This window comes from Petaurus breviceps, unplaced genomic scaffold, assembly GCF_028583685.1.
Source record: "Petaurus breviceps papuanus isolate PSGF00001 unplaced genomic scaffold, PetGlider_PUasm1.0 90683, whole genome shotgun sequence".
NCBI lineage: Eukaryota > Metazoa > Chordata > Mammalia > Diprotodontia > Petauridae > Petaurus > Petaurus breviceps.
Window position 1 is genome coordinate 4313073 of NW_027187308.1, and position 25967 is coordinate 4339039.

The 25967-nt window shown below is 33.8% G+C and overlaps 2 long non-coding RNA genes across 4 annotated transcripts in view; one reads left to right on the forward strand and one right to left on the reverse strand.

Moving 5' to 3' along the window:
• Positions 1–1575, reverse strand: part of LOC138144016 (uncharacterized) — a 105905-nt gene extending 104330 nt beyond the window's left edge. The window contains exon 1 of one of the 3 annotated variants that reach the window (XR_011163847.1): positions 1291–1509. This is a non-coding gene — a long non-coding RNA (uncharacterized lncRNA). Of the gene's footprint in view, positions 1–1290 lie in introns of all 3 variants that reach the window. The other 2 variants (XR_011163846.1, XR_011163845.1) reach the window with 2 other exon arrangements.
• Positions 1576–10364: 8789 nt separating this feature from the next.
• Positions 10365–25967, forward strand: part of LOC138143998 (uncharacterized) — a 16060-nt gene continuing 457 nt past the window's right edge. The window contains exons 1-3 of the long non-coding RNA XR_011163841.1: positions 10365–10442; positions 21701–21746; positions 23775–25967. The exon at positions 23775–25967 is cut by the window's right edge and continues 457 nt beyond it. This is a non-coding gene — a long non-coding RNA (uncharacterized lncRNA). The remainder of the gene's footprint in view (positions 10443–21700; positions 21747–23774) is intronic.

Here is a 25967-nt window from a genome sequence, read left to right on the forward strand (position 1 = left end):
ATAAATAGAAGAGTTAGGGGGTACAACAATCATTTATTAAGAATTTATATAGTAGGTTCTATGTAAGTACTGAAGATACAAATAAAATCAAGTTAGGCAATCTTTGCCCTGAAAGAGCTTAAATTTTTATGGTGGAGTACATCACATAAAGGAGAACTGAAAAGAGGAGGAAAGGGGCAACTACCATGATACTCTACTATAGAGATGACCAAGAAGTGGTATTAAGGCCTAATTCTGGGGAAGATAAAGCAAAAATTCACCTAGCAAGAGTCCAGCATGCAGAAGCTGAGTCTGAGGGTCCAGTGGAGTAAGAGGGTAGAGATGAGGAGGATGGATAGAAAGATATGTTATCATAGGGGAGTGGCTAGGAGAAGGCATGGAGGTCTAGTTCCAATAGAAAGAAAAAAATAACTACCCTTTTATCAAAATAATTAGGGAGAGAAAATTTTGAAAATCTTCTAACAGGAATAAAGATTGTTAAATTAAAATAATTAAACACCTTGGGCATACACATGAGGGGAATGTTCTCATAAAATCCAAAATCACAATTGACTTTTAATCATATTGGCGTATCTCTATTTAGACAAGGAGGAAAATTTATTTTCTCAATCTTCAGAATTTTGAAGTTTATTCAGTAACAGTAGTCATGCAGTGACAACCTGATAGCCTTAAGAACAGGCTATACTTCACCTCTTCATGTGGTTTCCAGCAATTTGTCTAGTCAAGGAAAATTTGGATCTTTTTCAAAACATAAAATTGAGTTCTTTCCTGACATAACACTGCCTGAGACAACTGATTAGACATGCTAATAATACAGAAGGAGTTTTGATATGCTGGCCTGTCAGCTTAAAAAAAAGACTGCTTCTGAAGAATATAACAAAGTTTCCTAAGTCAGGATTAAAAAAATTATTAAAGCCATTCTGGTAATAGCAAATAATCAGCAAGCATTGAATAAATTCATGAAAAAGTAAATATTGGAAAAGTTGTAGAAAGACAGATGCTCTAGCACCCTGTTAGATATGAATTTTCCCAAACCTTCTGGAAAGAAATGAGAAATTATGTAAGAAAATAATGAAAAAGGTCTATACCCTCTATCCCAGACATCACAGTTCTAGACATATACTCCAAAATGTTCAAAGATGAAAATAGTAATAAAGTCCCTGCATGAACCAAAACATTTATAGAAAGATTTCTATTTTTTTGTTTTGTTTTACTAGGGAAGAAATGGAAAAAAGTGGTTTCCTATTTAAAATGACAGCTAGGTAGTGTAGTACACAGTGATAGGCCTACCTGAAGTCAGGAAGACATCTTCCTGAATGTCACCCAGGTATGATAGACACTTTCTGATCACCTTCCAGTAGTCTTTGGTTCTGCACAGTTCAACACAGACTGTGCCAGCACAGCCCCCAGTTCCAGGAAGACAGAAGCAGCCCTTGGGAATGACTGAATTGGCAGTTGCAGTGGCTGTTTCCAGAGCTCTCAGTCCATAGATGGTAAGGGGGTTGAACAACTGCTCAGAATGATATTATAGAGATATTTTTGCTAGCACTGATATAGGACTCAGTTACTTTGCCCATACTTGGATCAGGGTCAGAGTACTGAGGGAAAATCCCAAAGGAGAGGAGGAACATAGCATAGAAGTCCTTGTCACAACAGCAGAGGGGGGAACCCCTTACAGTTCCAGGGAAGATAAGAGTGTTTGTGGTCACTCACAGACCAGAGCATAGGCCAGGAGTAAAGTAAACACTACCCCTCAGATCATACCACCTTGGAAGAACTGAAAACATACATATACAGAGGTATCTCTGAAAATAGCTATAGAAAACCTCTGGAGCTTAGGACTGTGTGCCCTCCACAACAGGAGAGCCCTACTTTAAAAATAATCAGTTAAGAATCAAGTAATAAACTGGGAAAATGTGTAAATAGGGAGAAAATAAAAACTCTGACTATAGAAAGTTACTATGTTGAAAGGAAGATCAAGACACATTCAGAAAACAACAAAGTTTTCTTTGGGGAATGGTTCTGATTTTTTATAAATTTGACTCAGTTCTCCAAATGTTTGAGAAATGAGAACTTTGTTAGAGAAACTTGCTTCAAAGATCCATCCAAAGCCTCCAAGAAAAATGTGAATTGGTTTCAGGTCACAGAAGGTTTCAAAAAGGATTTTGAAAATCAAGTAAGGGAGGTAGAGGAAAAATTGGGAAGAGAAATGAGAGTGATGGAAAAATATCATGAAAAACAAGTCAACAGATTGGTAAAGAAGAAACAAAAAATACTGAAGAAAATAACACCTTAAAAAACAGACGAGGCAAAATGATAAAAGATACCCAAAAAGCTAATGAGTAGAAGAATGCCTTAAAAAAGCGTTAACTGACCAAATGAAAAAGGGTGTCTAAAACCTCACCGAATAAAGTAATTTCCTAAAAAATAGAATGAAGCAAATGGAAGCCAATGAATTCACGAGAGACCAATAAACAAACAGCCACTATAAAAAAGAGCCCTATCTTTCAAGGAATTATTAAAGAAAACTGGTCCAAAATTCTAGAACAAAGGGGAGGGCAAAATAGAAATGGAAAGAACTCACCAGTTACCTCCTGAAAGCCTTTCCAAAACAAAAATGACCAGTAACATTATAGAAAATTTTAAAAGTTCCCAGGTCAAGGATAAAATATTGCAAGCAGTCAGAAAGAAAAAAAAATCAAGTGTGGTGGAGCTACAGTCAGGATAACATAAGATTTATGAGCTTCTACATTAAAGAATCAGAGGGTTTGGAATATGATATTCTGGAGTGCAAAGGAACTAGGATTATAATCAAGAATCACCTACCCATCAAACTGAGTATAGTTTGGGAGAAAATGGATATTCAATGAGATAGAGGACTTTCAAATGTTCTCTATGAAAAGACCAGAGCTGAATAGAAAACTTGACTTTCAAATACAAGACTAAGAGAAGTATAAAAAAGTAAACAGGGAAGGGAGATTGTAAGGGACTTAATAAGTTTAAACTATTTGCATTCCTACTGGGAAAATGATATTTGTAACTCATAAGACCTTTCTCATTATTACAGTAGTTAGAAGTATATACATTGGCAAAGGGTATAAGTGTGAGCTAAATATGAAGGAATGGCATCAAAAAAATTAAGGGTTAAGAAAGGAATATAGTGGGACAAAGGGAAAGGGAGAGGTAGAATGGGGTAAATTATCTCACATAAAAGTGGCAAGAAAAAGTTTTTACAGTGGAGGGGAAGGGCATCAGAATTGGCTTTCAGTTGGGTATAGAAATATAACCTATCTTCCAGGAAAGTAAGAGGGGAAGCAGATAAATAAAGTGTGTGTGTGTGTGTGTGTGTGTGTGTGTGTGTGTGTGTGTGTGTCTGTGTGTGTATTAAATTATCTGCAGCCAGAGCCGATCCAGGTCCTCCCGACCCTGGGGCCAGTGCTCTTACTCACTGAGCCACCTAGCCTCCCCCAAAAGAGAAAGAGTAAGTAGTTTTGCTTCAGTTTGCATTCAGACTAGGTAATTTTTTTTTTAAGCAATTGGGGTTAAGTAACTTGCTCAAGGTTAAACAGCTAGTTATTTTGTGTGGGTGAACTGATCACGGGTCTCCAGAATCTGTGGCCGGCGCTTTTACTCACTGCGCCACCTGGCCACTCCAGTAAAATACTTTTGAAGAGGAACATGGTGAAAGAAGAAAGAATAGAATGAGCAGGTGGAATTGGATGGAGTGAAATAGTTATAATAACTGTAACAAAAAAACAAACTTTGAAGCAAATGTCTCTAACAAAGTCCTCATTTCTCAAACATGTAGAGAATTGAGTCAAATTTATAAAAATCAGAGCCCTTCCCCAATTGACAAATGTAGAAACATATGATCAGTTTTCAGCTGAAGTAATAAAGCTATTGTTTTCATATTAAAAAAAAACTCATACACTGTTGATTGGAGAAATGCACATAAAAACAATTCTTAGGTCCTACTTCATACCTATTAGATTGCATTCCTACTGGGAAAAATGATATTTGTAACTCATAAGACCTTTCTCATTATTACAATAGTTAGAAGTATATACATTGACAGAGGGTATAAGTGTGAGCTAAATATGAAGGAATGGCATCAAAAAAATTAAGGGTTAAGAAAGGACAGAAAAGTTAAATGATAAATGTTGAAGGGGGTGTGGGAAACATGAGCCATTATTGCACCTTTGGTGGAGCTGTGAACAGAGGGATTCAACCATTCTGTACAATTTGGAACTGTGCCCAAAGGGCTATAAAACCTTGCATACCCTTTGACCTAGAAATACCACTACTCAGTCTGAATAGCAAAAGAGATTTAAAAAAGGAAAAGGACTTATATGTACAAAAATATTTACAGCAGCTCCTTTCCGGGGAATTAGAAATTAAGGGGATGGCCATCAATTGGTGAATGGCTAAACAAGTAGGGGTATATGATTGTAATGGAATACTCTTGTACTATAATAAATGATGAGTGTGATGCTATCAAAAAAACCTGGAGAGACTTGCACAGGCATCTGATGCAAAGTGAAATGTACTGTGTACAAAGTTACATCAAAATTGTAAGATAATCAGCTGTGAATGACTTAGCTATTCTCAACAATTCAACAATCTAAGAAAACTCTGAAAGACTTTAGATGAAAAATATTATCCATCCCCAGAGAAAGAACTGATGTTGTCTGAATACATAGTTAAGCATACTTTTTTGAAACTTTTTCTTGAGGTTTATTTTTTTCTATATTTTCTTTCACAACATGATTATCATGGATATGTTCTGCATGACTCTACATGTATAACTTCTTGTCTTCTAAATAAGGAGAAGTGGGGAGGGATGAAGGTAGAGAATCTGGAACTCAAATTTTTAAAGCCTTTAAAAATGCTAATAATTATTTTTACATGTAACTTCTGAATAATAATAAGAAAATATTAAAATATTTAAATGACTTTCATCCTGAAGAAGAGATGTGATGAAAACTGGTTTTACTTCCTTCTTTTCATAAGTGAAATATTATAAAGGTGCAAAGTAACAAATGCTATGAGAATTAATTGACTGGTTTGTTTAACTTCATTGTTTTTTTTTATTCTTTTTGTATTCTTGGTGTCAAATGGTTATCTGGCTGGGGGATAGGAAAAGAATATATCAAGAAATGAAGCCCATGAAAAAAGAAAAGAAGGAAAGTATCAACAGACTAAAAACAAAAATAAACAAAAAAAATCTATTTTCTTTGCGGAAGGCTGGTTCCAGTGGCCAGGGAAATAATTTTAGTCCAAATCTTCCCACTTAGCATAAACTCTCTAGTAAAGATTGTCTGTCTATCTCTCTGTCTCTATCTCTGTCTGTCTCTGTCTCTCCCCCATTTTCTTCTCTCACCTCTTTCCTCCCCCCTCTCTTTCACTTCTTCTCATATTGCCTTATGCCTCCCCTTCATCCATCCTTTATATACTTTTCTCACTCAGACTCCTGCGCCCCCCCCCACTCTCTAGAAGGTGAAAATTCCCATGATTGAAGTCAAGGCTACATCCCAAACCAGCTGCCCTCAGGTCTTTCTGATTGCTATTTCAGCAGAGCTAGCCTGGAGATGTTTACCTTCACTCCAGCTGAACGTCAGTCCTGAGACCTCTTTATTTTTTAATCATCTCCACTTGTCCCAGGAGGACTACTCTTCTTAATAAACTCTTGCCTATTTTTGCCACTCTACGTTCACACTGAGGTGCTATTTTGTCTTGTTTGTAGAGGAAATCTAGAGAGTTTGGAATTTTTTGACCTACTCCACCATCTTCCCAGAATTCTACCAAACATTTTTTTTTAAAGAAACATTGATAATTAAAGCAACTAAGGCAGTTTTATTCATTTTTGACTAATTGTTTTAAGCTTAGAGGCCATATTTTTTGTTTTGTTTTGTTTTTCTCCCTGACATACTTAGATTATTGAAGCTGTACATTTGGTCTATGCTTGAAAAACAAGAAAAAATAAAAAGGGAGGGGTGTAGAAATTCTAGTAGATCTATTTCAAATTTATTTATCATACCTAACTTCACAGGATTTTTGTGAGAATCAAAAGACATACAGAATGCTTAATAATCATAATATACTATGCAAATATAAGCTGTTACCATTTGCTATTTTCAATATCGCTTTGGGTTTTGTTTAGTTTTTACCATTCAGAATAGTAAATCATAGATTAGGTTATAATGCAACTTCTTTCATTTTTTTTCACATGAGGAACCATTGTCCCAGAAAGGTTGGTCAAGTCCACATAACTAGTAAGAGGCAGAACCCTGATTTAAACATAGATGTTCTGATTTGAAATATACTCTTCCTATTATGCCCCCAATTTCGACTATTTCTTATAATAGCAATGAGTTCAAAATTACATGAAAGCCATATTATTTTTAAACATAGTTGAATACAATATATAGAAGACACTGGTAATCCCACAAACCTACAACATAATTTCTCATTGGTCTGAAATTCCTACATTACATTTCCTACTGTACTAGATTACACACTCACACACACATACATACATATATATGAAATATTTCTTCCAAAAATTGTTGTTATAGAATATTTTCCATTAACATTTGTGCACCTTCTAAGCAATTTATACTCTTAGAGTTGCCTGGGGCATTGAGAGTTTGTCACTTGCCTAGGTTCATATAACCAATATGTATTAGAGGCAGACTATACAATATTTATGTCATGATCATAGAATCATTTGTTCATAGAATCAGAGTTGGAAGGAAGCTCAAAGACCATCTAATCAAACCCTTCATTTAACATTCATTTAAGTGAAGTTCAGAGGCATTTAGTAATTTGACTGAAGTCAAATAGGTAGTAAAAATAAAATGTAGGATTTTAATCTAGATACAGTCCTTTTTCCATTATTTCAACTTAATTCCAAATTTCAACTTATTTAATTATTTCCTTGCTTCAACATGTAGATCTAGAAAGAACACTAAATGCAAAAGCCACATTTTTTTTAAAGAAACTGAGATACAGAGAGTCAAAGTGTTTTCTTCTAGGACTCACAGGTAGGTGATTGAGCTGAAATTGTAATTCAGTTCTTTTAACTCAAAATCTATAGCTCTTTCAACAATATCAACATACCTCTAATATTAATTAGTCAAATGAGTTACTACTTGACTAATATTAGCTAATAGTCATTTAGGGTCTTATGAAAGGATAAGGTATAGACAAGATAGAACATTTCATTAAAGGGAAAATATGGCAATATTAAATCCACTGATATGTGATACAGGTCTCTGGGGAAATGTACTAAGCCAGGGAATATAGACCTGACATGTAAAAAATATGACAGGCTGCCTTGCAGGGTAGAAAGGAGATATTAAAAAAGAAACTATCAGAGAAATGAAAGACAAATTCACCATCGATATAACATTGTTTATGTTTTCTGCTTTAGTCAATTATAACATAATGGGAAAATTGGTAAAGACAATGAAAAACTAATATGAATTGCTATTCCTTACAGATCTCATAGAACATTTTTGTGTCTCCAGTGTATATTGTGATATTTTGTAGTACAGTTATCTCTGCTTATGCTATGTAGCTCTTTAAGAATATCATCTACTTGAGAGTAGGGGCTTTCTCTTAACTATATTTGAAAATTCTCTCAGTGTCCTGAAAAATGTTCGACATAAATTCAATATTTTTTCTTTGACTGAATGGATGAATAAAAAGAGATGATTGAGGAAATATTTTAGTGTTGAAGCTGAGAAATAAATTAAAGAAAAAGGAATCATGTAATTATAATTGGTCAATCACATTTCCCATGTCAAGTAATTTACTTGTAGGAATAAATTGGGGAAGTATTAATTATTTTATATATGTATATAATTACATAGAAAAATGCTTCAAAATTTGCCCCATGGTAATCAATTGTCCAAAGAAATTTTTGTCTCTTCCAAGTGTCTGCATTACTCACACAGAATAATTAATCACTGAATTTAATCTAACATTCAGGTTTTTATGATGGGCAATTTATATGGGCAAAAGTCATGTTCTCATAGAATGATATAAGAAAGTCTCAATTACCTGGAAGAATTGAGAAATAGAGAGTCAAGATTAATTGATTATTCACTTTAAGAGTTAGCATATATGGATCATCAATTTTCAAGGAATGAAAATATAATAAAACATACTTAACATTGAAATTATATAGAACATACATTAATCTCATAGCATTCAGAAACCACCTCAGTATCTTTCAGTGCCTCTGATACATAATTCTAATAATCAATGACATTAAAACTATTAAAGATATGAAGTAAATGAAACCCAAATGAATCTATACTGACTGCTGGATACCATCCAGAAAGTTTTTTAATTAAAAAAAAAACAATAGCATCAGTTAACTCCCTCTTAATTTATATCTTTCTTATAAAATTCTGAGTTTTTTTCATTTGTAAATTAAATGAGAAATATGGTCATTTTAATTCCATTTACATGAAAGTTTACTATATCTCAAAATAGTTGCCCTTTCCCTTGGTATCCTCTTGGAAGTAATTATTTTGGCAGTATTAATACCAATTTACAGTGAAGATTGAACAAAGAAATGTGAGTAAAGTTTTAGTGGTTGTTGCTGTTGTTGTATTAATAGTTCCAGATAAGATACTGTAGTATCTATAATTTTGCCACCTGGAATGGTAATTTGAAATAACATATCAAGTGATGCTAATATCTAAGACATATCCTAAAAAAAAACTTGACTATTCATCCTCATAGTAAGAAATCAATTAGTTAAAAGAAATTATTAAAGTCAAAATAACGGTTTTGAATTGAACGGTTGTTACATATTGCACTAGTTAGCACAAGGGCAACTAAGAGATGCCGTGAATGGAGCATCAATCCTGGAGTCAGAAAAACCTGAGTTTAAATTTGACCTCAAACATTCATTAGCTGGATGACACTTGTCAAGTCACTTATGCCTTTTTGCCTCAGTTCCTCATCTGTAAAATGACCTGGTGAAGGAGATGACAAATCACTCCAGTATCTTTGTTAATAAAATTCCAAATGAAGTCACAAAGAGTTGGACATGATTGAACAAAACCAATGTATACCACAAATAGAGATATTGGAAATTATATTTGCGTATCCAGTTACCAAAATCAATTATGTTGTCTAATTGATACTGGTTTGGTTACCAGGAATCTATATGGATAGTGATCATTGGAAAGGGTTAGGAGAATATATATCTATTATTATCTATATCTCACTATATATATAAAACTAAATGTAGACAAATATGCATACACACATATACATAGTTATTTATAATACATTTACACATGCCTATATACAAGTGTATATATATATATATTTATATGTGTGTATAATGTGACAATATATTAAAATTTATTGCATATATTTAATATGTATTTTTGCTTCCATAGTTGTTTTATTCATATTAATATTACTAGAAATGCTGTGTTTTTCCTTGCCCAAATTTTTCTGTCCCTATCCAACACTTCTGTCAATCTTTTTTTCTAAATAACCACATACTCATTTGTCACTAGAGTAGAAGAGGAAAAAAAAGGATAAGTTTATCAACCTTATTTTATATAATCCTAAACCTCAAAAAGACCTCAAGTGACCATCTAGTTATCCCCTTCTTTGAATTCAAATGAAACTACACATAAATCATTGTGTTTACAGGAATCTATTCTGATAAAAAAAAAACCCATGGGGCAAGATAGCAAAACAGATGTTTACCACATACCTGTCCAGCCTAAAAACTTCAAGAAAAGAAAAGATGCATGAATAAAAGGATAATCAGAGTCCAATCTTAGGAAAAAATATAGAAATGCTACCAAGGAAAAAAGCCTCATAAAACAACATAAGAAATCTTATATACTTAAAGGATACATGAATCATCACCACATTGCATCTGGTGTAGCCAATAAAAAAGAAAAAAAAAATCCTAAGGCTTAGCATTCATATATTAGGTGCTGCAATGATAAATTTTGTCTGATTTGGCAGAAAAGAATCAAAAGAAATAACTAAAAATATGTTACATCTATATAGAAAAAGGAAATGGATAAGAAAAATGGATGTTCAACATACATCAAAAAGTACGTTTTTCAGAACAATCTGAAATTTAAAAAAAAAGGAATGCAACAGACCTAGCAAGAGAAGGTATGAAGTAGAGAGGTCTCAAATATTAAGGAATTGTCTTGTCTTTTAATTTTACTTAATTTTCTTCATTATTTATTTTTCCTTTTATTTGAGTACTCCAAAAATACAGCTTTGAGTACAGTGTAAGTGATTGATTTTTGAAACTGGTCTTTTCTTCTTATAGTATCACTACAATATCTCATTGTATCTTTCCCTCACAGATAAATGCTCTCCTTCAAAACAAAGAAGTATGGTGAAGTTGCCACTCCTGCCAAGAATCAGTTCATTAATCAAAAAATGTATTACTCATTCCACTTCTATATTCCACAACCTCTTTACCTAGAGACTGAAGCAATGGTTCTTAGTTTTGTTTTTTTTTCTCTGAAGTAATGATTGCTTACTGCAGTGAATGTAAAGGGTAATGGCTCCTATTTCAACCATAACACCTGATGGTCTTACCCTCCCAGATTTATTTATTTTTGACTAGGTGAAAGAGGCCATTCTTTGCTTCATTCCTTACCTAGTCATAAGAACTGTATGGGCATTGGTTCAGTCTCACTGAAACCTGGGAAAGATCTTAGCTTAAAAAGGCCATGGTGCAAGATCCTGGGTGGTGGGGTGGGGGCTGGAGCCAAGATGACTGAGTAAGAGCAGGGACTTGCTTGAACTCTCTCCCAAATCCCTCCAAATACCTGTAAAAATGACTCCGAACAAATTCTAGAGTTACAGAACCCACACAGAGACAGAGTGAAGCAAATATCCAGCCCAAGACAACCTTGAAGGTTGACAGGAATGGTATATAGCACCAGACTGGGAGCAGACTGGAGTCCAGCATAGGCCATGCCAGCACAGACAGCAATGGATCAGGTCTCATGGGACTGAATCACTGGCAGCTCTTGTGGGTTCCATGCTTCTCAACCCACAAGTCCCAAAGAAAGTTAATGGGAAACTTTGTGGGACCTAGATGAAAGAGGAGCTTGGTCCAGCTGGGGTCCAGCCCCATTCCCAGGGCAGAGGAGGTGATAGTGGTGGTGGCAGCAGCAGAAGCAGCAGCAGTGACTGTTTCCAGAGCTCCAGGACCACAGATGGTAGGGGATCCAGTGGCTGATACAAAATCCCTGAATCTTGGGACAATACACATACACCTACTCCCATTGGAAGCAGAGTCCTGCCTTGACAAAGAGTTAGAAAGTCAATTGTTTGGCTGGGAAGATGAGCAAACATCATAAAACAAACAAACCTAAAACCCCCCTCAGATTATAAAACCTTGCTTTGGTGACAAAGGAAATCAAAACATAATGAAGAGACAAAGACAACAAAGTCAAAGATCCTGCATCAAAAGCCTCCAAGAAAAATATGAATTAGTCACAGCCCATGGAGGAGCTCAAAAAGGATTATGAAAATCAAATAAGAGAAGTAAAGGAAAAAATGTGAAGAGAAATGAGAGTAATGAAAGAAAATCATGAAAAATGACTTAACAGCTGGCTAAAGGAGACATTAAAACCATACTGAAGAAAATAATACCTCAAAAAGAGACTAAAAGCCATCATCTTCCACTGCATTTGTGACCATATCCAGCCATCCTGCTCTGCATTTTGCCACTAGATTGAGATGGCACTAGAGGAGAAAGTGAGACTGGTAACTTTTCACAGGTCTCATTCAAATTCAATTTACTTACAAGTCATGATATCACCTTCCTGATTTTATGGTCCTCTGATTTTTGTTTACTTCACTCTGCATTAGTTCATGAAGTCTTACCAAGTTTCTTTAAAATTCTAAATATCCATTATTTCTTATTACAATATGTTATTATACTATTATGCCAAAATTTATTTGACAATTTCCCAACATAAAGGCACCTACTTAATTTTTAATTCTTTGCTACTTTAAAAGTGATGTTATAATATTATGTGTATTTGGGAACTTTTGTTCTAGCTTTGATTTTTGTGGAGTGTGTGTTACTAACAGTATTACTGGATCAAATGAAATACATGGAAATTTTTGTTTTCAAGATGCTTCACATTGTCCCATCTCTTTCCTTCTTACCCTATTATTCAAGTTTTAGATATTTTCTTTCTTGCTACTTTTTGGCTCAGTGTCTTCATGCTTTCTATTATGTGCTCAGTGGGATGGATAAAAAATAGACACAACATTTCTGTACAAGGACCATTCATTGAGTTGAATATCATTGTTAAAGTACCTTTGAAATCATCATTTCATCCAGATGAATTTCCATACTGATAATTCAAAAACATAACCTTGTTCAAGTGACTTCAATACAACTCGTAGATATGTCATTAGCTACCTGGGTGAATTTGTAGCAGTAATTTAATCTCACTTTAATTATTAGCATACAATAATGTCCACTTACATGATTTCTATGGTCCCTTATTCACACACACACACAGAAACACAAGATATAAATAGGTAGAAACAAACGGCATGAATAGAAGAAATGATAGATTTAAATGAATAGATTTATTTCTTTAAGATATTTTACCTAAAATCATCAATCACATAGTTATATGAATTTACATTTTTTTTTCCTTCCTGGAATTCCCTACCAAATCACTTAATTGGGGAGGGGTGTGCTGAGAAATCCTTCAAGTTGTTTGTTAATTTTTATGAGGAAAAAATTCCTTAGCAAACTGACTAGAATCTTAAACTATTCTGCCATTTGTGTTCACTAATTTTGGCACATGTTGACAAACTTGAATGTTGCCTATGTGTTTCTTAGCACGTGAGTAGATTTAAAAAATCTTCAATATAAAGAAATATCACAAATTACTCAATATTTTTCAGGATTTCCAAAATATGGAGCTCTGGATATTTCTAGAGATAACATTATTTCACTTTGTCAATGTAGTTTTAGTTCACATTATTCTCTACAAAGCATTTTCTTCTGCTTACTTCTGATTCTTTCTTTATACCTAGAGCTTCTCACAGTGATACTTGACAACTACTTTGAACAATATAAAAAGTGCTTCTTGACAAGTCTAAATAAAATGTATTCGGCTTCTTTAAAATTATCAGAGGCATATCTTTTTTAATGAATATATTTGGCTCTCAATTATCTTGATCGCATGTATTTATTTCTAGCTATAAGGTATTTTTCCCCCTCTGGTAAAATCTTAATGCTGGCTGTATGAGATACAATTATGAAATGAGCTGTTAAGGGAAAATGTTCTGAGCTTGGAGATAGGATTTCAGAATAAAATTTAAAGACATATCTTGAAAAAACCCAATAGCCAAAGCAGTCACTGACATGTGAGAAAACATTTCTTTACCATTTTTACATATAGACCATTGAGAATGTATCCATTGAGTAAGTCACTAAATGTGCCAGACACTGTTATAAACACTGGGAATAAAAAGAAAGGCAGAAGACAGCCCCTTCCCTACAAAGGCTCAGAGTCAGAAGAAGATTTCTGAGCAATGGGATAGAGGGAGAACCTGAAAAGTGGTCATGGGAAGCACATATTGTAACTCCCTCAACTTGACCAGTGAGTTAAGGAGAATGAATTAAGATTCAGTCAGTTCTGGAAAAGGAGACAAGGGAAGACTGTACCATGAGAAGAAAGTCAGACCTCAGTGAGAGCCAGAAGGTGGAAGGTAAAGGGAAGAAGTTAAAATGAAAGGCAGTTTGTTACCTACAGAACAAACATTTAATAGAATATAAGTTCCTCAAAGGCAGGGACTATTTCATTTTTTCTCTTATTATACCTATCACCTAGAATAACATCTGACAGCCAATAGTCACTTAATAAATACTTATTGAAAGAATAAATAATAGGATTAAAATATACATTTAATATTTAAGCTATTAAATATTTATGCCATTAAGACTTAAATCTTGGGGGTGGCTAGGTGGCGCAGTGAGTAAAGTGCCGGCCCCAGAGTCAGGAGGACCTGAGTTTGGTTCTGGCCTCAGACACTTAATACCCACACAAAAATACTAGCTGTGTCACCTTGGGCAAGTTACTTAGCCCCAATTGCCCTCCAAAAGGAAAAAAAAGACAAATCTGTACTAACACTTGTGGGACATTCAGCACTTCTTTTTCCTTTACCTAGAAGCATATATATATTTTGCTTTTTGGAGGGCAATTGGGTTTAAGTGACTTGCCCAAGGTCACACGGCTAGTGTGTGTGTGTGTGTCTGTGTGTGTGTGTGTCTGAGTTTGGATGTGAATTCAGGTCCTCCTGACACCAAGGCCAGTGCTCTATTCACTGCATCACCTAGCCACCCTTAGAAGCATATTTTTATAGTAAGAGGGCAATATATGCTATAAAACAAAAGATAATAAAATCTAGGACTTTAAGTTACACTTGTTTTATGTCACAGAATCAAAAAAGGGAAGAATCTTGGATTTGGAGGGAAAATCAGAGTCTTAACTTGAACAATAATTCTCTAATTTTGTGGTTTCACTTCTTAGCCACCAGATCCAATCTATGCACATGGAATACTAGCCACTGTGTTTGTCTCTTTCCAACAGGAACCATACACTCAATCCCTGTACTTGGAAGCATCCTTGCTTCTCCTAGAAAAAGGTCTACATCTCTTTTGCATACCATCACCTTCACAACCATGTGATGGCTAATGGAAAGTACCCTTTCCACTTTCCCATCTTTGTTATCTTCTCTCAGAATATAAGACACCTGAAGGCAAGGACTAATACTCTTTACATTTGTTTTCCCAGGAATTAGACCAGTGTTTTCCATGTAGTAAGCACTTATTAAATGTTCTCATGTATTTTTCTATTGTATACATTACATGATGTATGCAATCAGAGAATAAATGGAAAGGCTATTGAAGTATAAAATTCCAGACATGGAAGAGGACATCAAAGGCCATGGAACCCAAACCATACCTAAACAAGGATCTCCCCTAGAATATGTCAACAACTATAGTTTCAGGCTTTACTTGAAGAATTTTAGTGAAGTGGAACCCACCACATCTTGAAAAATTCTATTCCACATTTGAAGAGTTCCTATGGTTAAAAAATTATTTTCCCCCTAACATTCATCTCTTTGTAAATTTTGAACATTGCCCCACCTTCTGCCTCCCAAGCAGAGTATAATGTGTTTAATCTCTTTACAATGTTACAACCATTTAAGTAACTAATGATAGGTTTCATATTTCCAATATGTCCCCAACTGCATCAGTGGTTCCTTATGTGATGTGACCTAAAGACTCTTAATCACTCTGGTTGTCCTCCTTTAGGCCATATTTATTTTATCAATGGTATTCCTAAAATTTATTTTCCTAAATGAACATACAAATATTACATCTGATCATTTTCTCAGCCCTGCATATTACATATCTCTTAATGCAGTCCAATATATATTTTCTTGGCTGTTATATCATAATGCTAAATCAGAGTTGAGATTACATTTTATTAAAACCAGAGTTTTCCTAGATTAGCTGCTATATAGTCATGCGTGTTCATTTTATTTGTGTAGAATTGTTGTTTCCCCTGAACACAAACAGAAGACTTCATGAAAATCCCTAATAATTTTATCTTATTTGATTCAGTTCAACATTACAAGCTGCCAAGCTTATCATGTATTCTGTCATTCAATGTTCTGGCTGAACCTGCCAGCTGTGTGTCATTTATGAATTTGATAAGTATACCACCAAGGCCTTTATCTCAGTCACTGATAAACATTTTAAAAAGCAAAAGGCCAAGCACAGATCCCTGGAACTCTCCCATAAAGACTTCCTTCTAATCTGACAAGAAACTCTTAATCATTACTTCTTGAATTCCTCCATTCAATCACTGCCGAATAAACAAAACTGAACTGTTGGCCAGCCTACATATCTCCATCTATTCCAAAGAAATAGTGAGAAAAACTTTATCTAAGGCTTTGCTAAAGTCTGGGTAAATTCTATCAGCAGCTTTCCATTGATTTCTATTTGTATATTCAAATGGATCTTTGATTTCATCAATGTTGAAATTATATCCACTGACCTATCACAAAAAGACATGAGGCTGGTTTGGGAGGATTTGATCTTGAAGCTAAGCTTCCTCTTTTTGATCATTCCTTCAGTTCACTAACCAGCTCTCTTATAAAACATTCTAATACATGTGTATGTGCCCATGTAGCCAACACAAATTTCTCAAGAACTTAAAATGTTCCAGATACTGTATGGACACTGGGCATGTGAAGAAAAGAAAAGGAAAAAAAAAACAGTTCTTTCACTCAAAAACCTCTCATTCTAGTAAGCAAGACAGTATCTCAATAACAGTAGTTAGAAATATCTATAATTTACATCTCTATATGACCTACTGTAGTGTTGTTTACACATTAAATGATAAATTAAATTCTTTTAAATCAATTAAATAAATAGCTAATAAAACCTGAAGTAGTTTGCAGGTTCGTTGTTTTATAGCTGGAAGGCAATTTTAAGATTATCTTTGATGAGAAAGTTGAAACCAAACAAGGTTGATTTACTTGCCCATGGTAGTAGTTGGAACAAAAAGGATTTGAAGGGAGATAGAATACATTTATTAACCACCTACTATGTGACAGGTACTATGTAAGTACTATACAAATATCATCTCCTTTGAACCTCACAACAGGAGTGTAAAATCAGAGGTAAGTGTTGTTAATATTTCCATTTTACATTTGAGGAAACTGACACAGAGGTTAAATGGTTTGCCTATTGTCACACAGCTTAATAAGTGTCGGAGGGCAAATTTGAACTTATTTAAACCTAGGTCTTCTCAGAGACTAAGACTGCTAGATTTTCTCAAAGACAGTAATGACCATTACAGGGGGCTATCCATCCTTTTAAGTGACAACAAATCTGCCCATTTAATTTTAAATGTCTCATTAACTGTTATACTCATTCATTTATGAATTAATATGCAAATCTAACTTCTAGGACATGAGATAAAACAAAATGTAACTAAAGAGAAAGTAAATTTTTCATGCTCAGTATAATTTAAGTAACTTCCTAGGAGAAAAGTGGGAACTACTTTTTTAATATCAAGAGAAGATTTTTATACAGAATTTTAATCTAATACTCATAGTCTAGAATTATCACAGCTTGTGATGTTAAAAATAATGTAATACTCACTATTCAAAATATATGCTGGCATAAAATGTAGAACTCATGGACCAAGAAAACAGTATTCAAACTAAAAATTGAGTTTGATTATTCTGAAAAATCAGTGGTAAGATTTTATGAAGCTACAAACTATTTAACTATGTGGGGTATGTTTAGCGTAGGGGGTGGAGTGGCTGTTTCTTGCTGAATGGTAAATGTTACAAATACAAACTTAGTTAAGTTACAGTAAAAATAAAACTAAATTGTAATCATATCAAGGTGATTAACAATGCTCAGGAATTCATCATAAAACACAAATGTGAAATACCTACTCTGTAAAATAATATCAGGAATACAAATTGTCATAGTACATAGACTTTCTCCTTGAGGACCTTAGAGTCCAGTTGCGAAGATGAAACATATGCTCACAAAAGAGCAATAGATAATAGAAGGTAAATGAATAGGCAATTTATGTTTTAATAAGTGGGATGGAAATATAGAGGCTTGAGACAATACTATTAGCTGAGGTAGTGTAAGAACAAGCACCATACCCAGGATGGCTGCAAGGATAGGTTCTTTAATTTGCTTTTCTAAAGGAAAACAACTTTAAAGGGGTCAACAATCTTACTTTAATTTTGTATACACACATATACATACATATATAAGTATGTATGAATACACACATATGTATGAACACACACACATATATTCACTTAGTTCTGGGGAAAAGTCAGCACCCTGAATTTCATAGAAAATACAAACAGTAATTACAAGCAGAAAAAGTACAGAGAAAATGACAAAAATCAACAGACAGGCTTTCTAGCTGTCTGACCAAAGCTATACATATAGTTACCAGAGAAAGAAGCACCAACATCTGGGTTTTCAAAGCTGGGGAGATCATTAACAGGTACTGGGAGTCTCGTATAGCAAAATCACAGGAACATTCTTCCAATGAGTGAGCCCCAAAGCAAAAATCTGACCTCAAAGTTTATATACCCTTCCTTAGAACCAGAGGGCATCACAAACCTCATGATCCACTGCCTAATTATAAAGTAACAAAAGGGGTGGGCCTTCCTGAAAAGCAAGCCTTCCCTAATTAAACTTCTCTTTTTGGACTCTGTGTGGGCAGGGAAGATCTTCAATTCCCATTACCATTATGGGTAGTCAGGGATGACTTCCTGAAAGAACTATTCTTGAAGAATAGATCATATTTCAAAGGGAGTAATAATCCTATTCTAAGTGGTATGAGAAAAAGTGAACAGGAAGGAAATTTTATGTTTGGAAGGACAAAGAGTCAACTTATTAGACTTTAAGTTATGTAAGAAAAGGAGTCACTCATGTTTCATTCTTCTTTCTCCTACAATATGTGTATGAAATTCCATGATGTAACCCATTGACCAGCACCAAAGTTATTTATGTAGACTAGTTTTAACCCTGAGGCTTCTTAATAATCATACAGAGTATCCCTGACCCCTTTAGATTCCTATTGTGAACATAAGAATTTTACTTGTTTTACCCCAACCCAAGGGGCTTTCCTGTTCTCTGCAAATATAGAGAAAGATGCCTTGGCTCTTGTTAGCAGCAAATATTTATTTATTTATTTTTTTAATTTAAGAGCTTTCCACTGAGATCGTTTCATATTTTTTTTTTTCCATTAGCATCATTATAGTCATTGTGTGTATTTTTTTCCTATTCTGGTTACTTTGTATCAGTTTGTATATGTTTGTATATATACATGCTTCTCTATATTTATCATTTCTTACAGTACAATAATTTTACAGTAGAGAGATGCACCACAATTTGTTTAAACACCCAAAAATTGATGAAAAATTGCATTGTTTCTAGTTCTTTGCTAACACAATTATGATGATGATAATACTAATAATAAAATAGCTATCAGTATTTTGTTGTATTAGAAGCCTTTCTTTTTTTAATGACTTCTTGGGAAACTTGGGAAGAGAGAAAGGAAGAAAGGAGTAAAAATGGTGCTGGAAGGAAAACAACATTTTATAAATATGGATAAAATAATCAAAATAGAATAAAAGAAATAATTTTATTGAGTATAGGGAAAGATGGATTAAGTGGAATGCATTTTTTCTAATCTAGGAAAATCTGGAGAAAAACAGAGAGACAGAAAGAGAGAAACAGAGAGAGAGAGACAGAGACAGAGACAGACAGACAGAGAGAAAGAGACAGAGAGAGAGACAGAGAGGGAGAGAGGGGCGAGAGAGAGAGGGAGAGAGACACAGGGAGATGGAGAGAGAGACAGAGAGAAACAGAGATAGAGAGACAAAGAATAAAAAAAAAGGCAATTCCAATTCTTTCAAATAAACACTTATATTCTGTGGTTTATTTTGCATACCCTAATAACATTAGGGTGATCTCCTTTCCTTTCTGCCTCCTTTGCAATTCCAATGCAACTTCCAAAATAAAGAGATAGATGAATAGAGAGGTATGTAGGTAGATAGATAGACAGGTTGATTGCTAGATAGATATGAATATGTACATATATTCTATTTAATGTGATAAAACAAAATTAAAAATAGAAAACTAAATGAAAATTAAATTTTCAAAGGAAATTTAATGGGCAGGGAACTTTTTTCAGATAACATATAAAAACAAAACTCAACAATTTGCTAAATATGAAAAATATAATTAAAACACATAGACATACACAGATGAAAAATTAAGAAATATACCAAGATATTTTGTTTTAGAAAACTGCCTCTCCTCTAAAAAATATACTGGTTAAAATCATGCTTTCAGATGATGCAGCATTTAAAATGTATTATATCAAGTAGGACAAATTGATAATTGAAGACAACCTAGAAATCACTTGTGTATGCATGTATGTATGTTTTCAAATAATCGCATATAAAATCTAAAATATGAAGTTGGGGAAAAGAAAAAATATTATTGATAGTTTATAAAGCAGCATAAAAATTTTAATATTTATTTTCAGAGATGAATAAATGTAACAGAAAGAAAAATAAAAAGAAAATATTAGCTAATCTGATTCTTCTTAAATTATCTGCCCTATTGGCAATTTCTGAGTGGAAATGTTAAAGAATACATATATTTCTGACAATCCTATAGTATATTTACAAAAAAAATGTTCTACTTCATGGTAGAACCATGCATAATATTAAAAAAATGAAGAATAAACACATCTTAATCACATTAAACAAAAAAATATAAAATAAATCAGAATTTAAGAGAAAAAATTGGGAGAGTACTAACTGAGCATTTAATTAAAAAGACTTAAAAATAAATCTTTAAGAAGCACAAATAAAGAATTTTTGATAATTGGAGAAAAAAGAAAATATTAAAGATAAAGAATATAAAAGTTAAAATGAATACTAAGAATCTTTTTTAAAAGACATGTAAAACTAAACACCTTTTAATTGTCCACATTTACATACTCTTTGACTTATAAGGAATTTTCTGAAAATAATCTCATTCATGATCAAGAAAGAGAAATAAGAAAAAAACTAATTACTAAAATTAAAAATGAGCAAACAAATTCTCAACAGAGAGGAAAAGAAGAGATTTATCAGAAACAACAATAAAATATACATTTAGGCAGAATAGAGAAATAAAGGGAGATATCTATCTACCTATCTGTATGTATGTATGTAAAACAAATCAACAAAACTCAATAATCAAAAAAATCATTTCCTAAGGATACCACATATAGGCTAAACAGATTTACTCCAGTTTTCCATCATACATTTAAAGCATTTAATGACCTTGCTATGGTAATTATTCTCAGTAATAGAAAAAAAGTACTCAAGTATTATTTTATGAATCAAATATAGTTTGATACCCCCCAAAATGGGATAGAAAACCAAAGAGACAGCCATGAACCAATTTTGCTAATAAATATGTTAAGACCTTAGTTTCCTTCCTATGCTTTGTCTTTCTTTGGTTTGGGCATGAAGTCTATATATTAGAGGACTTTGCTATTGTTTGTTGTTGTTTGTCCTTTGTTCTCAAAGAGGATCAATGACATTGTGAGTCTTATGTCTTGACTTGAAAGTGAATTGGATTTAAGTGAGGTAGATCTGAATGAAGCAATCAGCCTCCCTCTTTCCTCTAGAGCCATCAGAGTTCAGTGGCAAGACAAAAGTCAAGATGACTGGCAATGACTCAGGATGCAGTGGATGACCTTAGCATTTCTAAATTAATGTCTTTCCCAAGTATCGGTTTGTCTGTGGCAATGCCCAGATAAGGACTAGGTAAGAATTGAGACAAATGATAGCCTAGTTTATTATCAGAAAACTATCAATGCATGAAGGGAAGACCCTCAGAGTTTTTGGCCAGAAGAGAACATAATTGCTTACTTGCACTCACTGTAAGCCAGAAAAATCCAAACAAGGAGTAACAACCACTTAGGCTGAGATATATTATGAGCTATTCAATGAAAGCCAAAGTGGTTTGGGTTTAAAAGCATAGTTGAGTAGCTTTGAATCACAATGGACTTACATAAAACCTGTTTTTTTTCAGAGCTATATTTCAAGAAATCATAAATGAAAAGACTGGAGAACAAAAGGTAAATTGTCCCAACTTTTAAAAATATTATGATAACAATAATAATAATAATAGATAATTCTTAAAAATTGCCTCCAAACCACAAGATATCTTAAAAGAAAAAAAGTATGTTCCTTTGTGCAAAAGAACCACATGTTATGGTAAAATATGTCAAATGGAGAGGGAAGCAAGAAGCACATGTGTGAATTGAAGAAGGAGGAGGAAGAGGAGGAAAAATAATAATAGCATTTCCTGATTTGAACTAGCAGATTGGGTCCACACAAGTGCTATGCTGTTCATCTTTTGTCCTTGAAGAAGACCAATGACATCATGAAAGTGATGTCTTAACTTGAAAGTGAATTGAGTTTAAGTGAGTCAGGACTATGCATTCATCAGCCTCATTCTTTCCTCCAGAGTCATCATTTGTTATTGCATTTATTGCATGTATGCATAATATACTCACATAATATACATTATGCATAATACATATATACATGTTTGTATATATGTGTTTATATACATACATATTTGGATTGTTTTAGTAGAAGTAATCTCCTTGAGGCAGGAACTCTATTATGTTTTTCCTTTTATTACTCATACCAAATAGATCATAGCAAATAGGAACTTAATAACTGTTTTTTAAGTGATTTCATTCACATTACCAAGAGCATACTTTATAGAACTAAATAATGCATTTGAAAAATTCATCTGGAGAAACAATAGGTCTTAAATACCAGAGAATATAATGAGAAAAAATACAAATGAAGGAAATAAATCATGGCCAGACACGGAATAATATTATATTGCTGGAGTAGTATGAAACTATTAGGAATTAATTATAAAAAAGTGATTTAGTGCAAGAAAATAGATAAGCAGGACATAGAAACAATAAAACAGTAACCTAGAATTTGAAATATTCAACAACTTAATTTTCTGGGAGAAGTTCTCTCTTTATAGCAAAAATCAGTGAGAAATTTGATTTGTTATCTCTATTATCCACTGTATTCCTCCCCAACCCTAACCTGAGTGTGTTACTTTTAATAATAAAGAGGGGAGGTAGGGAGACAGAGACAGAAAAAGAAACCATATAACAACATCTAAAAGAATAGTATGACATTATATGAAGTATTACACACACACACACACACACACACACACACACACAGCCCCTTGCTTGTTCAAAATAATGTGGTTGAGGTCTTCTCAGATTTCCTATTCAAGTATAAGTTGTCTCATTATAATTTCAAAGCACTAAGATTCGACTGTTTTGTTGTTGTTGCTTACATTTACATCATTTTAAGTCTTGTATATATTGTTTTCTTAATTCTATTTATTTTCCTTGGCATCAGTTTATATGTATTCCCATACATACCTTGATGTACATTATTTCTTGCAGCACAGTAATAATCCATCATATTCACATACCACTGTCTGTTTATCCATTTTCTGATAAATGGGGATCTAATTTATTTTCATCAGTTTGGTTTGTTTGTTTGCTTGCTTTATTTTTTTTAAAAGCTGCTATAAACATTCCAGTCTGTATGGTAACTCTAGATTTGTCATTTACCTCTTTGGATTGCATGCCTAGCATTTGAATATCAGACGCAAATTGAATAACATTTTTAGTTACTTTCTTTGCATAATTCCAAATTGTTTTCCAAAATGATTGTACCAATTCACAGCTCCATGAAAAATACTTTAATGTGCCCATATGTTCACAATCCCTCTAACATTGACTATTCCCATTCTTAGTCATCTTTGCCAATTTGCTGAGAGTAAGGTGAAATCTCATGGATCTTTTGAACTGCATTTTTATTATAAGTGACTTTGAGAATATTTTTCACATGCTTGGTTTTTCATAACTTTAAGCTTTATTAATATTTATTTTCTTATGTTAGCTACATCCATTTATAAATTATGCTCAGTTCATGAGAGGTCTCTCGTAAAATGGTAAAATAGCTAAATATAATTAATAAGAAATCCCTTATCTGAAAGTGTATAAAATATTTCACATCTGTATCAATCCCCATCTCTCTCTCTTTCTTTTAAGGAACAGAAATCTGTTTTTCCTCCCACACAACCCCATTTAAAAAAAAAGGAAGAAAAAATCAAATATCATGTAACAAATATTCAATGTTAAGTGAAGACTCAGCTTGGAGAACCATCATGTGCTTCAGTACACACACAGGCAAACAGACATCATAGAGGAGTCAGACCTCTAAGTACTGCAAAGTAGCTCTGAAGGAAATGTGAATACAACCCAGTGAGCTTCAGCACATGCCAGACACCATCACTAGGAATAAAGCTCAGCACCAGGTAAGCTTTTGATTGCTCCAACCTTCAGCAGGGCAAGCCAGCACCCACTGAACCTTAAAACAATGCACCAGACATGAGGGTACACCAGATACCTCGGGAACACACCAGCCCACACCAGGGAAACAGCCAGGGTATGCAGCCACTTGCACAAGAAGGATGAGACAGGGTCCCTTCCATCCCAGGTGCAGAACTCAAATCAAAAAGAAAGGAATGCACCCCCCCCCAATTTAGATGAGAAAAACAACAACAACAACAATTCTGACCTTAGAAAGTTATTGTTATGACAAGGGAAAACTAAGATACAAACTCAGAAGAAGACAACAATGTCAAAAATTCTATGGGCAAAACCCCAAAGAAAAATGGTAAATGGACTTAAACCCTGGAGGAACTCATGGAAAGAATCAAAAAGGAGATTAACATAATATGAGAAGTAGAATAAAATTGGAAAAGAAATGAGTAATGAAAGTAAATTATATTTAAAAAAAAAAAAGAATCAACAGCTTGGAAAACTGCCTAAAATGTAGAATTGGTCAGATGGAAAAAGAGATACAAAAATACACTGAAGCAAACTCTTTCAAGAGTAAAGTGGGCCAAATGGAAAAGAAAGTACAAAAGCTAATTGAGGAAAAAGGTTCTTAAAAGTTATAATTGGGCAAGTGGAAAAATATATCTAAGAGACATTGAGGATCAACCAAATAAATTCAAAATAATGCAAAAATGGAAGGAAGTGTAAAATACCTCTTCAGAAAAACAGCTGACCTGGAAAATACACCCTGGAGAGACAATAGGAGAATCACTAGACATCTTTCAAGATATAACAATCGAAAGAAGCACCTGTACATCTTTCTAGAAATTATCCAAGAAAACTTTCTTGATATCCTGGAACCAGAGAGCAACACTGAAATAATCTACTGATCACCTCATGAAAGAGATCCCAAAATAAAGACTACAAGGAAAATAATAGTCAAGATTCAGAACTATTAGAGCAAGGAAAAAATGCTGCAAGTTGTGATGAAGAAACAATGAAACGATTAAAATAACAGAGAGTCACAATCAGGATTAAACAGGACTTGGTAGCTATAACATTAAAGACTGAGAGGCCATGACGCATGATGTTCTGGACGGCAAAGGAGCTAGGACTACAATTAAGAATCATTTAATTGGAAAATTAAACATAAGATATCAAGGGAAAAAATGTCATTAAATGAAATGGAAGGAACTCAAGTCTTCATAAGGAGAAAGTTAGAACTAAATAAAAAAGTTGACCTCCAATATCAAGACCAAATAGAAACATATGCAGGTAAAAAGATGTAATGTCAAGCAAAGGCAACTTCCAAGGTTCAAAATACCAGCATAGCAGCTCTCCATTTTATTCACGGTCAAATCAAGAACAGAGAAAACCAAAATACAGCATTCACCAAGTGTAATTCAATAATTTGCAAGTACTACTCCACCCACGGAAAGTACATTCACTTAGTCACTCACAAAGTCCCTCTTCCAAATACTACTCCACCCCTGGGAAATACATCTATTTAGTCAATCACACAGTTCCTCTTCTCAAATGGACATTAGTTTCCAATCATAAACAAAGTACATTCATTTGGTCAGTCACAGAGCACAAAAAAGTCAAAAGTTTACTCCTGGATCACAACTGAATTACAATTATCATTAGTTAACCCCAAGCACCTTCTCAAAAGGGGTAGTAGAGGGCATAAACACCATCTACCTCTGAGATACAACCCAAAGAGAGGTCTTTTCTTCATCTTGCCCCAGGCAAGTGTAATGCGAATGTAAATTTTAAAGATCTTCCCTGCCCCTAGGCTAAAGTGCACCAGAAGCCTGGGGAGGGAGGCTTGTTTTTCAGTAGATACTTTTTGATTGGCCAGTGGGTCAATAAGGTTGTTACATTCTCTGAGCCAGGAGAAGG